We start from the raw sequence: 13,400 nt of genomic DNA, 5'->3' as shown, positions 1-13,400 counted from the left end.
TGGTTGACTGCGCCGTGACTTTGTACCTGGCAATTTCCAGCCATTTTTCTTGACATGACGTCCGGCGCAATGACAACAAACCCAGGCTGATTGATGGTGGTGTATACGCACTAAAAAACCTGGGGTTTATATTTTTCGGCGGCCGGGCAATATACGGCGAGTTTATAGACGTTGCACAGCCCCGGGCTCGGTTAAGAAAATAATGAAACATGGAGGGAAAGAAAAAGATTTATAATTGCTAATTTCAAAAGTAAACAAACAAGCTTAAGGTTAGAACCAAAGAACAGAAACTGTAAAGGTTCTTTCGAGGAAAAAATCCAAAAGTATACAGTCACAATAAACTTACCACTTCCGTAGTCCGGTCCAATCCATAGGCAATATTTTCCATCATGACCGTGGACATGGAAACATGTGTTAAGTGGACATAGATTTACCGGAAACGGCTTCTCATTTTCCATTTAATTGCATCCCTGCCACACACAAAATTGCCTCGGTGACTAATTGATGTTTTAACCCCAACCCACCTCAATCCTCCAAAATCCTCCGGGTGGTTTTGGGGGATTTTGGAGGGTTCAGGGTGAATGATGATTTAAACATTGGAGGATTTGGGAGGATTGAGGTTGAATGGTGGTTGAAGCATGGAGGATTTAGGATTGAGGATGAATAGTGTTTTAAAGGCTGGAGGATTTTGGAGGATTGAGGTTCAGGTAACTTTCATTTGTGCGTATGCCCCAAAAATTGAGGATTTTGGAGGATTGAGAATGAATGCAGTATTTGAAGTTGGGCAATTGGAGGATTGAGAATGTGCCCTACTAAAAAGGCACTAGTGGGTCAGGGTTAATTGAGTTTTTTATTCAAAATGATGACAAGAGCCATGCATAGAGTGTCGGGCGACGCATTAAATTCTCCACTCTCAATATGGATTTATGACAAAACAGTTTCTTTAATATATGTCACAAACTACACGAATCCTTTCCGTGCTTTCGGGGGTACTTTGATTCTCATAAAATTGTAATTAATATTCCAAAGCAATGCTGGGGCGTGTGTACCCCACGACCTACAGCGCATGCGTGCACACAAACTATGAACCACACGACTTTACTTTCTACACCACCCCCTTTGAACCCTCGCCCATATCCCACTATTATACGCCACACAACAGTTTATACTCCGTGCAGAGATCTGGACTATTTTGTCCTTTCACCATAATCGTAGCATTGGACAACTGCTTCAGCAACTCTTGGTAAGTTTATAGCAATGCAATCATGCATTATAGAAAACCTACTAATTTTGAGCTGTCGGGAATTACATGGCCTGGGGTGGCATCACCAATCCTCCTAAATTATTGCTTTCAAAGTAGAACTGTTCACAGGTTGCTTCAATGACCCCTGGAGTGTAAGTGGTTGTAATTTTACAACACTTGTGCATTTTTTCTTTAAATTCATGCATGGGAGTTGTATCAAACTTTCTCCGTGAAGCAATTATTGTTCTGTGCACCAAATAAGACAACCGTGTGAGTACAATAAATTTGAAACAACAACTGCGGACGCTCTTGGACGCCTTTGCAAAGTTGGTCAAATTCGAATCGAAATAAACGGCAATTGAGGTGGTTTGTATAACTGCCCGATATTTCAAATAAAAACGTATAAAATGGGCTAAACTGCGTGGTTGTCAGGCCAACTTTGCCTCAAAAAGAGCGGCAACCATGGCACAAGACACTTCCAATAATTCAATTTTTAAAAAAAAGTACTTCCAAAGCATACTGTATGGGTACAAGGGCGTGAAGCGGTGCAGGCAAGTGCTATACATCCACACGGACAAGGAGAAATTTATATAGCAGATGTTATGCACATTTACGGAGCGAGTCGCAGTCTCAGCACATTCAGCTGCCAAGGAACCGGCCGTTTCTTCATCAATCATATCCACTTTTTTTTCCTCCCAAGATCTTCACATTGGCTCAATAACTGTTGCAATACCGCGGTCTGCAAAGCTGTGCTAGTACGCTAGACGGGTGTACACGTACATGTGTATAAAGTACAGTACGGAAATGACTGTTTTTGGACCGCGGCTCCGAAAATAGAGCGTCCGTGGTTCAGGCCGCCGTAGACGGCGCAGGTCGGTATTACTACACGCTGAATTCGTCCAACGTGTGTGTAGCACGGTTCCAAGTGTGTATTATTATGCTGGGTATTATGTTGTGCTTAGTACATGTATTTCGGTGTATGGACGTGCAGCTTAAAATTGTCTGTTAATGTGGAAATTTTCAAAATTATAGAAGAGTGAGTAATTGTGAATGTCAATTATATTATAAGTTATTGTCAATGACTGAGCCCATCACAAGAGAAAATAATTTTGATCAATGAAAATAGAGAAATCTATTATATATATTAGGCCTACTCTTTTTAGTAATTGAAAATGGTCAACGACAGGTCAACTTACCACCGACGGTTAGGCCACATATCCTGTCACTGGAATGGAATCGCTGAACCGCCCCTTAAGGAGGAAATAAAAACGAGACAATTTAATTTGGCATATCTGTGTACTTCGTCCAATGCATTTATACACATCAGCTTGAAAACCCAAACGTCCGTTGGGCGAGTATGCGGAAAATGCATCCGAGTCCAGCACGAAATCGAATACGGTATACACAAGATGTGAAATACTGCCTTGCACTAAAAAAAAACGGCGGGAACTGTTTAGGGCACGTGAATGCATTTCTGCGCGAATATTTGTTTTATGATTTACACCGGCATTAAGTTTACACTTTGGGGAATTGTCTCTCCCGCTTGATCAAAAGGGTATAAAAGAGAGAGAGAGAAAACTGGGTCCCTTTATTTAATGTGTCTGGTGTATTACCCGACCCCATGGGACAGTAATGCAAAGTGAATGTGTTCGCAGTGAAAGAGGTTTTTCAAAGAAGAAGAAAAGAAAAAAAGGGAGGCAGAAGAAAAAAAAAATAAATACGATTTTTATTCATTGGAGGACGATCCAGCGAGCGGAAAGTGTGGAGGAATTATGGCTCTTTATGGCCATCGCGACAGGGCGGGCAGGTGCGTTTTTTGTACTGGGGAAGCACTGGAGGGGGCCCGGGCCCACCGGCTACCGCCGTGATATTGTTGCTCCGCTGCTCGACGCTGAAAAGGGGTTCGACTCATGTTTAGACGGAAAACGAGCAGCTTGTCTTGAAAAGGGAGTTTGGCTTTGTTTATCAAAATGGCGACAGGGTCAAAAAAATGCCACACGCAGTATACGGCATACAGTATCCGTTTGGCATCAAAGTTTGCAAGAGAACTTCGCACCTGACGGCGTCGAAGTAATCAAAAAGAAGTCTCCTGTTTGGACGAACCATTTTTTTATATTAAGATTATCATAAACTACAGTTCTTCTTTGAAGGTCTCCAATAAGGATAAACTTGAATGTAAAGAGAAGTTGAAAGAAACGTCTCCCATATAACTGTAACCTTATGAGTGCATAAACGCATGAAATCTAACTCATCGGTTTTGATCTCTGTTTCTGAGTCGCTCACGGTCAGGCACGACATTTGAAAATTCTGATTCATAACGTTAAATGCAAGGTGATTATATGACTATATTCTTTCTGCTCCAGAGCCTTCCCAAACACAACGGGAGGGAGCATATTCAATATTAATTGCTATGTACCAATGGACACGCTAGTCTTGCGTATCAGCACCCATCAAAGCGCACACAGCTGCTGAGACCCACAACCATCAGGGTTTTTTTCCTTCCGCGAGTCCGAGCAGCGCTGGCATGAAATCTTATCCACACCCTTGTTGCTTGTCCTCTGCAGCCCCAGCGCGGCGGCGGTGCCATTATGGACGCAGTGGAGCGACGGGGGAGAACACATCGCGACCTCTTACGCGGACCATGCACTCCACCGGCCGTGGCGGACTGAGGGGGGCCGGCCGCGGCCCGGACGAGGGGCCAGTCGACCAGCACTTGTCGGGCCACCCGTGGGAGATGAAAGAAGGGAAGTGCGGGAACACCGCGATGCATATTATTATTTTTTTTCCTTCCCATTTGTGATGAATGTATGACTTATAGAACATGTGGGCTACAGATTTAATGTACGATTGAAAGGTGGCTCTCGTTTTTTCCGGAAAAGAAATCTTGTGTATATACCTTGGTGCTTTAATTCAATTTGATCGAAAGATAAATCTGTATTCATGTGTGTGCGCAAGCGCGATGCATTTCGGATGGTATTTCCCACTCTCTGAAAGTCTCCTGCGTCACATCATTCTCAGTTGGGTCCTGCACATTTACATAAATACACCAATTCAGCCCACTTGGTAAGATATGGTCCGGTCTCGATCACTGAACGAATAGGCAAGAAAGCTTGATTCCGTTTCATAGTCGAACTCCGAGGTTGTTACCTCCCTATGCATTGTTAATTTTATTTCGATATGGCTTTAAAACGTTGATTTCATTTTTGCACCATTTTACTCAAGACAATCAAAGTGCTCACAAGTTTAAACACAAGTTGTTGGTTTTTTTCAGAGCCAAATGGTAAAGACTATGAACGATCAACCGATAACGCAAGTGTTCATTATGCGCATGCCACAGCATTCTAATGACCGAGTGTCTCATGCATAATGCAGATATGGATGTCCTCCGCACATTATCACAATATCAAACAGTTGGGATTATAAATTCTATGCATTATCCATGCACACTCATGCCTAGAGCAATTACCTACCCTTTAATGGCATGCATCTCTACACTATATGTATATTTTAACGTGTAGAGTAGAGACCCAAAGCTCAGCCCCTCAATACACGCTATAAAACTGCTACAAAATTTGGATATCAAAGGTTGAAAAAATGCTTAGAATACCTTTTTGTAATAAAAACTATTTAATCAGTGAACAAAAATAAATTAAACGCATCCTTTGAAAGCAAGCTCTTGTGCTGCTCTAGCTGCAAACATTCCAGTTGTCAACTATTAAACAAACATCTTAATGAATCGCGAGACAACAATCAGGACCAGCTTAATAGACTTTTAAAAATACCACTGGCGCAAAAAAACACGATTCTTGGTATCAAATTGACGGGCAAGAGCAGGTTGTGACAAGATATCGAACTTGTAGTTCACATCTTACTGGACCAGCCAGGGTTACCTCAGTCGAAAACCTTCTGAGGACTGTTCCACTGTGTTGAAAACTATTAGCAAACCTTGACAGTTGTTGTCACAAGCAACAATAATCAAAATGGATATGCAAGACACCGCTTTTCTCTTTAGCCACCGATATCGAGTGAGCTGAACCCAGGGTAGCGATCGTGGGAACTGTCCAGCATAATTTTGCATTTCACAATACAGTCCTATATTCACAGCTCCTCGGTCGTCGTCCGCGACTGATATTGCTCTGATTCGGTAAGGCATGAAGGGGGGAAAAGCGAGTGGGGAAAGAATACCCTCGCTTCAAAAATCTGCTGATCTCATGTCAGGGCAGGGACAGTCCCTCCGGTGGTGGCTGGTTCTCGCATCCAGGCTCCTTGTTCCAGGGCCGGCCACGCGCTGGCTTGCCGAGCTTTTTTTTTTTATATCGTCTCATCGCTCCGTGTCTCTGGAGAACTCGACCGTCCTCTCACCGAGATGAAGACGGAGGACGGACGCAGGGTTCCTTTTTTGTGAGTGTGATGGGGAGAAAGAAGGGAATAGAGCACAGCGCGGTAGAAGAGAAGAAAAAGTGGGAAGGGAAAAGAGAAAGCTAAATCAGTTTTCAGTCTCCTCCAGAAAAGCCCTGGGTGCCAGCGATCGATGCTGTGTGCAGTTCTGCCCCGGGGCTCTGTCATTCAACTCAAAATCTGCGGAAAATCCACCACAACTCGATTCAGTGTGATGTGTGCATGGTGCGACCGCGCGCCCGGGCCGGGCCGGGCCAGCCTGGCTAAGGAAACGACCCAGGGCCATCTTTCCTTTAAAATCCCCAGCAAAGGGGGGCAGGGAGTGTACAGTGTCTAGGGCACAGTCACCGGGGGACACTGTACTCTTGGCTCCATAATAACACACAATATCAAATCTCATGCGGCCGGAGCCTTTATATTTCCTTCAGAATTATGAACAGCCAAAGTGCTTTAAACCTCAAGCATGGGGCGTCTCGCGTATCCCGCATCCACACACTGAGTACATACATACACTCTGGCACAATGCATTAGCCCAATGCATCGTTTGATACTGTCCCTATATTCCAACTAACGGAGCCGCCCCCAAGAGGATGCAATCACTCAGAAAACGAACCAACCCTTGGATATGACATTTCCTCTTTCTGGTTAACAGAAGTCACATCTTGATAACAGCTGCTTGAATATGCGAGGAGCAGATTGTAGGTACAAAGTGAATGTGAATTTTGTACCGTCGACAGAAGTCGTGGAACGCCTCAGCGTGGTTCTTCCACGTGTGCATTCCGATGACAACAAAATCTACGTTTTTTATGAGCACATGGGTACAACTTGAAGTAAATGTCATTTTTTTTACTGCATCGGCCGTAACAACATTATTCCAAGTTAACGCTGGTTTACTCATGAGTTCGAGCCTCTAGGAAATGGCGTTACTGAATACAAGCACACCTGGGTAATCGTATCAACGTTGAATATTTGCAAATTTTCGTATTCACTAACTTTTCTTTTCGCCAATTAACAGCTTTTTCCAAGGCCACAATAGAAAACGATCGTGCATAGCATACAATATCTGTACCCATAGCAAAACAAAACCAAGCATACACGGCACATAAAAACTAGACATTCGAATAACAAATATGAAATAAAATCCGATCAAGTAGATTTACATGCGCGAATTTCCAGTAGTACATTACTTTTTTCAGCGTCAACTCAGACTGTACAACCTGTGCATGAGACGTCATTCGTATAACCACTGATACATTGTGAGACGAACCTGTATCCACGTCAAAGTCGTATCTGTTGCCGACTAGAGGCTAGCAAACTACAATTGGTCGCCAATACAAAAGAAATTTCAATACGTTATTGGAAGAACACAGTTATCAAAACGCCAAATGACACACGCTTCTAGTAACAACTAGGCCTAAATGCAAATGCAGCCTTCTTTTAACGCTATGGGATAAAATATACATCTGCCCATCTGGAGGCAAAACCCGTCAGCAACTACGGTCGACATTTCTGCAAGCTTTGGCTGACCCTAAGAATAGTACGCAATCTGAGAAAGCTGTATACAATAGCATCTCGAAAACTGCCGTGGGTAAAAGTTTTGATACTAAGAGTGCATGCTCCTTGTGATTGTGACGAGCCGCTTGACACTCTGCATAACCGACAAGCTCCGACACCATTCTGGCGCAAGCATCGGTACAATGCAAGACAAGGTGACGGAGCCGGGCTCCACTTTTGAAACAGGGGAGCAAAAAGGCGGTCTCACACAATGTTCAACCTTTACCTGAAATCAACCTAGACACAACAAGATACAGGTGCAATAGAGAATGTCGAAGCTTGGCAGAAATAAACCAAAAGTGCCTGCCAGAGATGATTACGGTGCTCCGTTACAAAAAGTCGTCTGTCACTGAATGAACCACAGAGGTTTTTCTCAAATAGTGATCAATTTGTAATTTTATTAATAGTAATATAACAGGCATTTTTACAACTCTTAAACCAGGGGGGAGATTGACCAATAGTAAAAATAGCTGAAAACAGCTGGGAAAAAAGGCATAGAGAAGCTGAACTGTGAAAATCTCCTATACTTAGGCCTATGTACACAGCTAGTGAGCAGAAAAAAGCTGAAATCCAAAATCAAAAAACTGAAATCAGCTAAAAAGCTGAGAAATCTCATCCCTGTTAAACATATAACGTCAACCATCCTTTTCCCCAAAAATATTTTTAGAAGTAAAAGTGTCAAGTTATTCATTTCCTATTTTCAAAACTTAACCCTGATCAAATTTTGACGGAGGCCTATTTGATTTCTGAAATATCTACAGGTTATCCCGATACTTCTAGTTTATTGGAATACCAAATAGCTAAGAGTTGACGAGAGTGAATGTGATGGGGGAAAGATAGTGTCAAGTGCGTCATCATGAAAGGAAAGATGGACCTATCATTATGGAATTCGAGCATAATTTTATGTCTCATGAGCTCACCTGTATGTAAACAAGAAGGTATATACATGTAACTCCATCGTGAAAACCTTATACCAACATATTGGACTCCAGTTGAGTCCGCCATCAGACCAGACAAAAAAGGGGACTTGTTTCTGGAGGGGCCAAAATTGGAAATGATTCTTTTCGTGTAACCTTTCGTGATAGGGTGGGCTACGTTGGAGGGTCTTTTCACATATTTTTGGAAGGAAGACAAATCAAATAGACGAACAGAAATCGCATTTCTCTCATTATCGTTTGAAAAACAAAACTTCGCTCTTTTTCGTGGGATGCATGGCCGTTGACCCCCGCCCCCATTCGCCCCTTGACCAAACACGAACGTTGCAGCTTCCAAGGGATGGGTAGCACTGCGTGCAGTGGACGGTGTGAAAAGCTGCTGATATCAACAGGCAGGCTTATGAGTCCACATGCCCTGTACATTATATTAAACAGCCCGGGCTCACAAACAAGACCTGTTTCGTTGAGTGGTTTGTCCGAGGAAAGTTGGATGTTTTATTACAAACAGATTTGACCCGAATTCCAGGTCTAGCTCCCCCCTCTTGAAATTAGGGCTCGCACGATAAACACTTCCCCGGTCATGCTGGGATGAATTTTGACCCGCGCAAAGGGGAGGCCAGATAAGAGTTGTGTACCACCGAATTAAGGAGAGTACATGTACATCAAAATGGATGGTGTCGGGTCCGGGCACAGGGGTAACAAGCGCTTCCCAAGTCATCAACAACTTGTGTTGAGGACGCAATGTAGAACTTCTGCAGAGGCGGTCCTTTGAACGTGTTTGCTACAAAGACCTGAACAACGACATGACAAAATTTATCTTGATTTTTTCCCCATCGTGAACAAGAATACACTGTGGTTGTGCTTTCGCGCATATGACACAAGGGCCAGATTGTAAGCACGCGCTTGGTTGAAATCTTCTGATCTAAGAACCAGAATCTTGAGATGTTGGGCAAATTATCATGTAGCAACAAAGATGAGTGCACAAGAAGGAAAAACAAACAAACAAACAAAGCTATAATCAAAAATGAAAACTACCGGTAAAGGCCGGTTCATACTTCACGCGAAAGCGAACACAAACGGAAATCTGTGAGGGCAGATCAAACATATTCGCTGAAGTTGAACACATTTCAAGTCGAGCAACACTTCGCTGCAAATCTTTCAAGACGTCAAATTCGCTTCAATTTTATATTCGCCTGTATCGTACGAACCGGTCTTAAGATCGTGTGACACGGTATTAGCATCCTATGAATAGAAGAGAGCAAGACTTTTAGTCAAATACGATATACGCGCACGAAAGCGAAAATGACTATTGCCCACACACAACACAGTATCGTGTATGGGTACACGAAAGCCCAAACCAACCAGACAAGGTGTACCACGGACCATTTGGGTGTACGTGCGACATAGTTGTAGAAAAATCGTAAAAGTGTCGTTTATGGACCGTCGTACTTCGCAGGTTCCTATCTGCACAACACCTATAGCTATAAGATCAGTGTAAAGTATGGCAAATTAATGAACATGAATCCAGAAGGCAGAGCTGTACACCAATATCATACCAATGGGCACACACAAGTGTCGAAAATTGGGGGACAACACAGCGACGCATTTGGCAAAGCATGCCTGTCTGCGGTCTTGCCGAATACAGTGACAAATCGGCCATTACAGCGGTTGAAACGACGCTGGGGACACTAGAGATGCAGAACATTAGACGAGCACTTTACTGCACCCTGCATTTTTTCCGTGGGTGTAAAATCTTTCTAGAGAAAGTGATGGGCCAAGTCAATTTGTCACAGGGTAACCACGAAGCATTAGCATGAAACTACGCGTATTTCAATTATCATGAAACTATTCATCCAATTTCGCTTTGGCGTCAAACGTGCTCTCAGATATGGTCTCAACGGCGAAATATTTACATTTGAGAAGTGATTTCATAACGTTCTAAATTTCAATGTACATGTGCAATGTCCTGGGCGTCAATGTCTCTATCAGAGACATTATCTACATGTACTTGCCAGGACGACGAAATGTAACGATTGGAAATCACCCACAACCTTATGCGTGTGTGCATGAATTATGTGGTTGCATCTAATCAGACCTTCCTTCAAAAAAGCCATGTTTAATTAGTTTCAACCGCACGCTTTCGCGTGCATGCTAAAAATTCAGTACTTGGGCAACTTCCCTGACGGGTCAGTTCGTTCTGGCTGTGGGCGACAACCATAACATTTTCCCCAAGACATCTCAAACCTCAATTCTCCATGGTAATGCACATTTAGGGTGTGACACATTGCCAATAATATTTTGGCTACATCCTTCGGGGTAATTGAAAAACAGTGTAAAAGCTTAGGACGACTCCATCTGCACAATTTATTACTCCACCCAAACTGGGAATGTATAGACGCTTTGCGTGACAGCCATCTTGCAGGGCATTTCCTTTGTTCCACAGGGACAATTCCTTTGTGCATATCCTGTGAAACAAAAGCACAGGCCTACAAGATGGCAGCCATGCAAGCCCTTTATACCTAAAATAACAATGCAAAACCTCCTGCCTTTAGAGCACAAATCTTCTGCTGCCATCGCAGAGATTCACTCTTGCCACAAGCGCCTGAAAATATAATTAATGGTTGGATTTACCCCCCCCCCATTTTTAACCCCCACACGGCCCAAGCCAGTGCTGTCCGCAAAACGGCAGACGAAACGTCCGATTAATAGAATTGAAGTTAACAGGATTCTAATTTTTGACAGCGTCCGTGATATTCAGGACGGCTGTCGGATTAGCTGTGAACGTGTTACGTTGGCGCTGCAGTCGCATACAAGCCCGCATGACATTCATATGTATAACTAGCCTGTCGTCACTGGTCACGTGGTTTTGTGCAGGGCAGAAAAGGAAAGATCTACGGAGTGTTTATTCAACAATAACAAAACACTACGAACATGCTAAATGAACAAAGAGGAAAGCTTCTTCAAGCACTGTTTTGGGAAAACTGTGACTCCCTTTGATGTACGGGGCTACGGGGCCTTCTTTGCAGCATCGGTTCGAAATGCACAGCGCATTTGAAACTCCGGCTTCGTCCGTCCAGTTGTGCTATAGCCAATACAGCCACTTCTCATAGTCACAGACGGGCGTGTTGCTCCTAGCCGGCTGTAGCCAATCCATTCAGTCATCTCGGTCGTGGACTCCAAAAGGACGTAGCCGTACACGTTTAGGGTTTGGAACGCAGTATGGACGAATCAAGTTCAACAGGACAATATACAAAAAGGTCTTGTTTTTCTGTAGGGTTATGGAAGGGTTTGCCAAACTGTAGGGGGGGCAACTGATGTCAATGCCCTCTGCCCACCCATCAGAGGTGTTATCGGTCAAGAATTTCGTTTGAGCGTAGAGCAAGGAACAGGTTTGAGAGAAAGTACGGTACAAACAATGCATTACACAAGCATGAACGAGGCAGATTGGCCTGCAACCTCATTAGTGCCGGCAATTACCCGATATGTTCTTATCATGGGGTAGGACCTATAGCGTGTCTCGCGTCACAGCAGAACTGGGATATCAAAGTGACACCTTACCTGCCGCGGGAGGCGGGAATCAGACGCGCAGCTCCCACGCACTGCAGATAAGAGGAAGGCACGCGGAGATAGCCCACTCTGCACAGTCTGGTTCCCATATCAGCCGTAATTAAACCGAGGAAGAGGTCATTCGAGGGCACTGGCGCGGTCCTGACTCACCGGGCCCTAATGTCGGCACAAAAACAGGGGACACCTCCTCACGAATGGAAAAAAAGGAGGCGCTGAAATTACTAAGCATGAACTACCTTCTGGCATAGGTATAAAGCCGTTCCGAATTTCAATAACCTCGGTAGTTCAAGGTCTTAATATCCCATACTGTATACAACACAAGCTGAAGTGAAAGTAATCAATGGTCTATACTTTCATATCAAGCTTGACAAACCCGGAACAGTGCGCCAAAGGTCTATTTGAAATCACAATCGCGCGCAGGATGGTGATTGTGGGTGTTGCCATAGATTGCATGAGAGTAGAACTACAGGAAAACGACGACACAGGGATCTACATTTCTCTTCGACTAAGGTGTTTCATTTTCAGTCTTTAAATGAGGACGCCTATGATACCTGAATAAAAAAAATGTGGGTTGTTACACAGGTACATTCCATTTGTGTATACTTTGTTAAATTAAACGTAGCAATGGACATTGCGTTCGATACTTTCAAAGTAACGTCTTCATGCATTTCATGTAAACAGTAAACGTGCTTAAATTTGGCATCTCCGTGCTTTTTCAGAGCATAAAGACAGAAACTCGGGACGACGTACAATGTACATGTGAGCCATTCTATCTATTTTCTATCCTTGTATGCCTTTTCTTTTTGATAATTTTTTTTTCAGTGTAACGTCTAGTATTTTAAGCCAATGATGAATTAATCCAGAACAGGCCAACAACAACGGAAAATGAAGACCAAAGGCAGTTGGTCTGAATAGGGAGTGGTGAAGACGTTTGACACGGACCCCTGGGGTCACATCTGATGTGCCCTAATTTTTTTCATGATACAAATTCAGGAAACCGTGGGAGCAGGGGGAATGGCCTTTGACCTCACTCCGAATCATCGATGAACTGGCTTAGTTGCCCCCTTTTCTTCATTTCCGTCATAGTCCTCTGTATAGACTTATATATCTGTGAAGTAGAAAACGCGGCCGAAAACTGCTCAGCTACATGAACCAGCCACAAACAACATAAAACACACGATGTGTGGACTGGTAATCCACTTATTTCCCGACGTGAAACTTTTCTCAACTGAGAATACTTGTGTACTTACCCTGTCAACGGGACAGGCCAAAGCTTGGTATGGTAACGTATCCGAATGTATCTGGTTCCAATCCCACCTCTGCAACCAGACACTGACTTTGTTATACACGGTACCTATAGAAGCCTCGATATGACAGCGTCTATCAACCACCAAGCCGTCAACATGAAACTGTTTTATTCAAAACAGAAGAAATAGATTACACCACTTCAACTGCTAAACCCCAAAATGAACATTTGGACACACATTTTGAAACTTTTGGGGGGCTAGGACAACATACTGACAACACACTGGAATCTGTCGGCTGTTCGAGCAACATTTTGTTTTAATCAACACGTTGATTTCTATTTTTCTCGAATGCCCGATAAATTGGAAAAAAAAACTTGTGCCTGAAATCATATTACGCCCGTAGACACTTGAGATACAACTTTGCAGGAAATTCTGTACACAGTGAAGTTTGTATGG

At 43.5% G+C, this 13,400-nt stretch overlaps 1 protein-coding gene across 2 annotated transcripts in view; it reads right to left on the bottom strand.

The window, feature by feature from the left end:
* The window catches only part of LOC110973601 (uncharacterized), a 91,797-nt gene that overhangs the window by 65,963 nt on the left and 12,434 nt on the right, over positions 1-13,400 (bottom strand). For both annotated transcript variants that reach the window (XM_022224516.2, XM_087138810.1), the window contains exon 2: positions 2,440-2,493. The gene's annotated coding sequence lies outside the window, so the exon portion shown is untranslated. The remainder of the gene's footprint in view (positions 1-2,439; positions 2,494-13,400) is intronic.

The sequence above is a fragment of the Acanthaster planci genome, linkage group LG07 (genome assembly GCF_054643075.1).
Source record: "Acanthaster planci isolate LZ-2023a linkage group LG07, COTS_SCS, whole genome shotgun sequence".
NCBI classification, from domain to species: domain Eukaryota; kingdom Metazoa; phylum Echinodermata; class Asteroidea; order Valvatida; family Acanthasteridae; genus Acanthaster; species Acanthaster planci.
The sequence above is the reverse complement of the archived record's forward strand: the minus strand, read 5'-3'. Positions and strand labels throughout refer to the sequence as shown.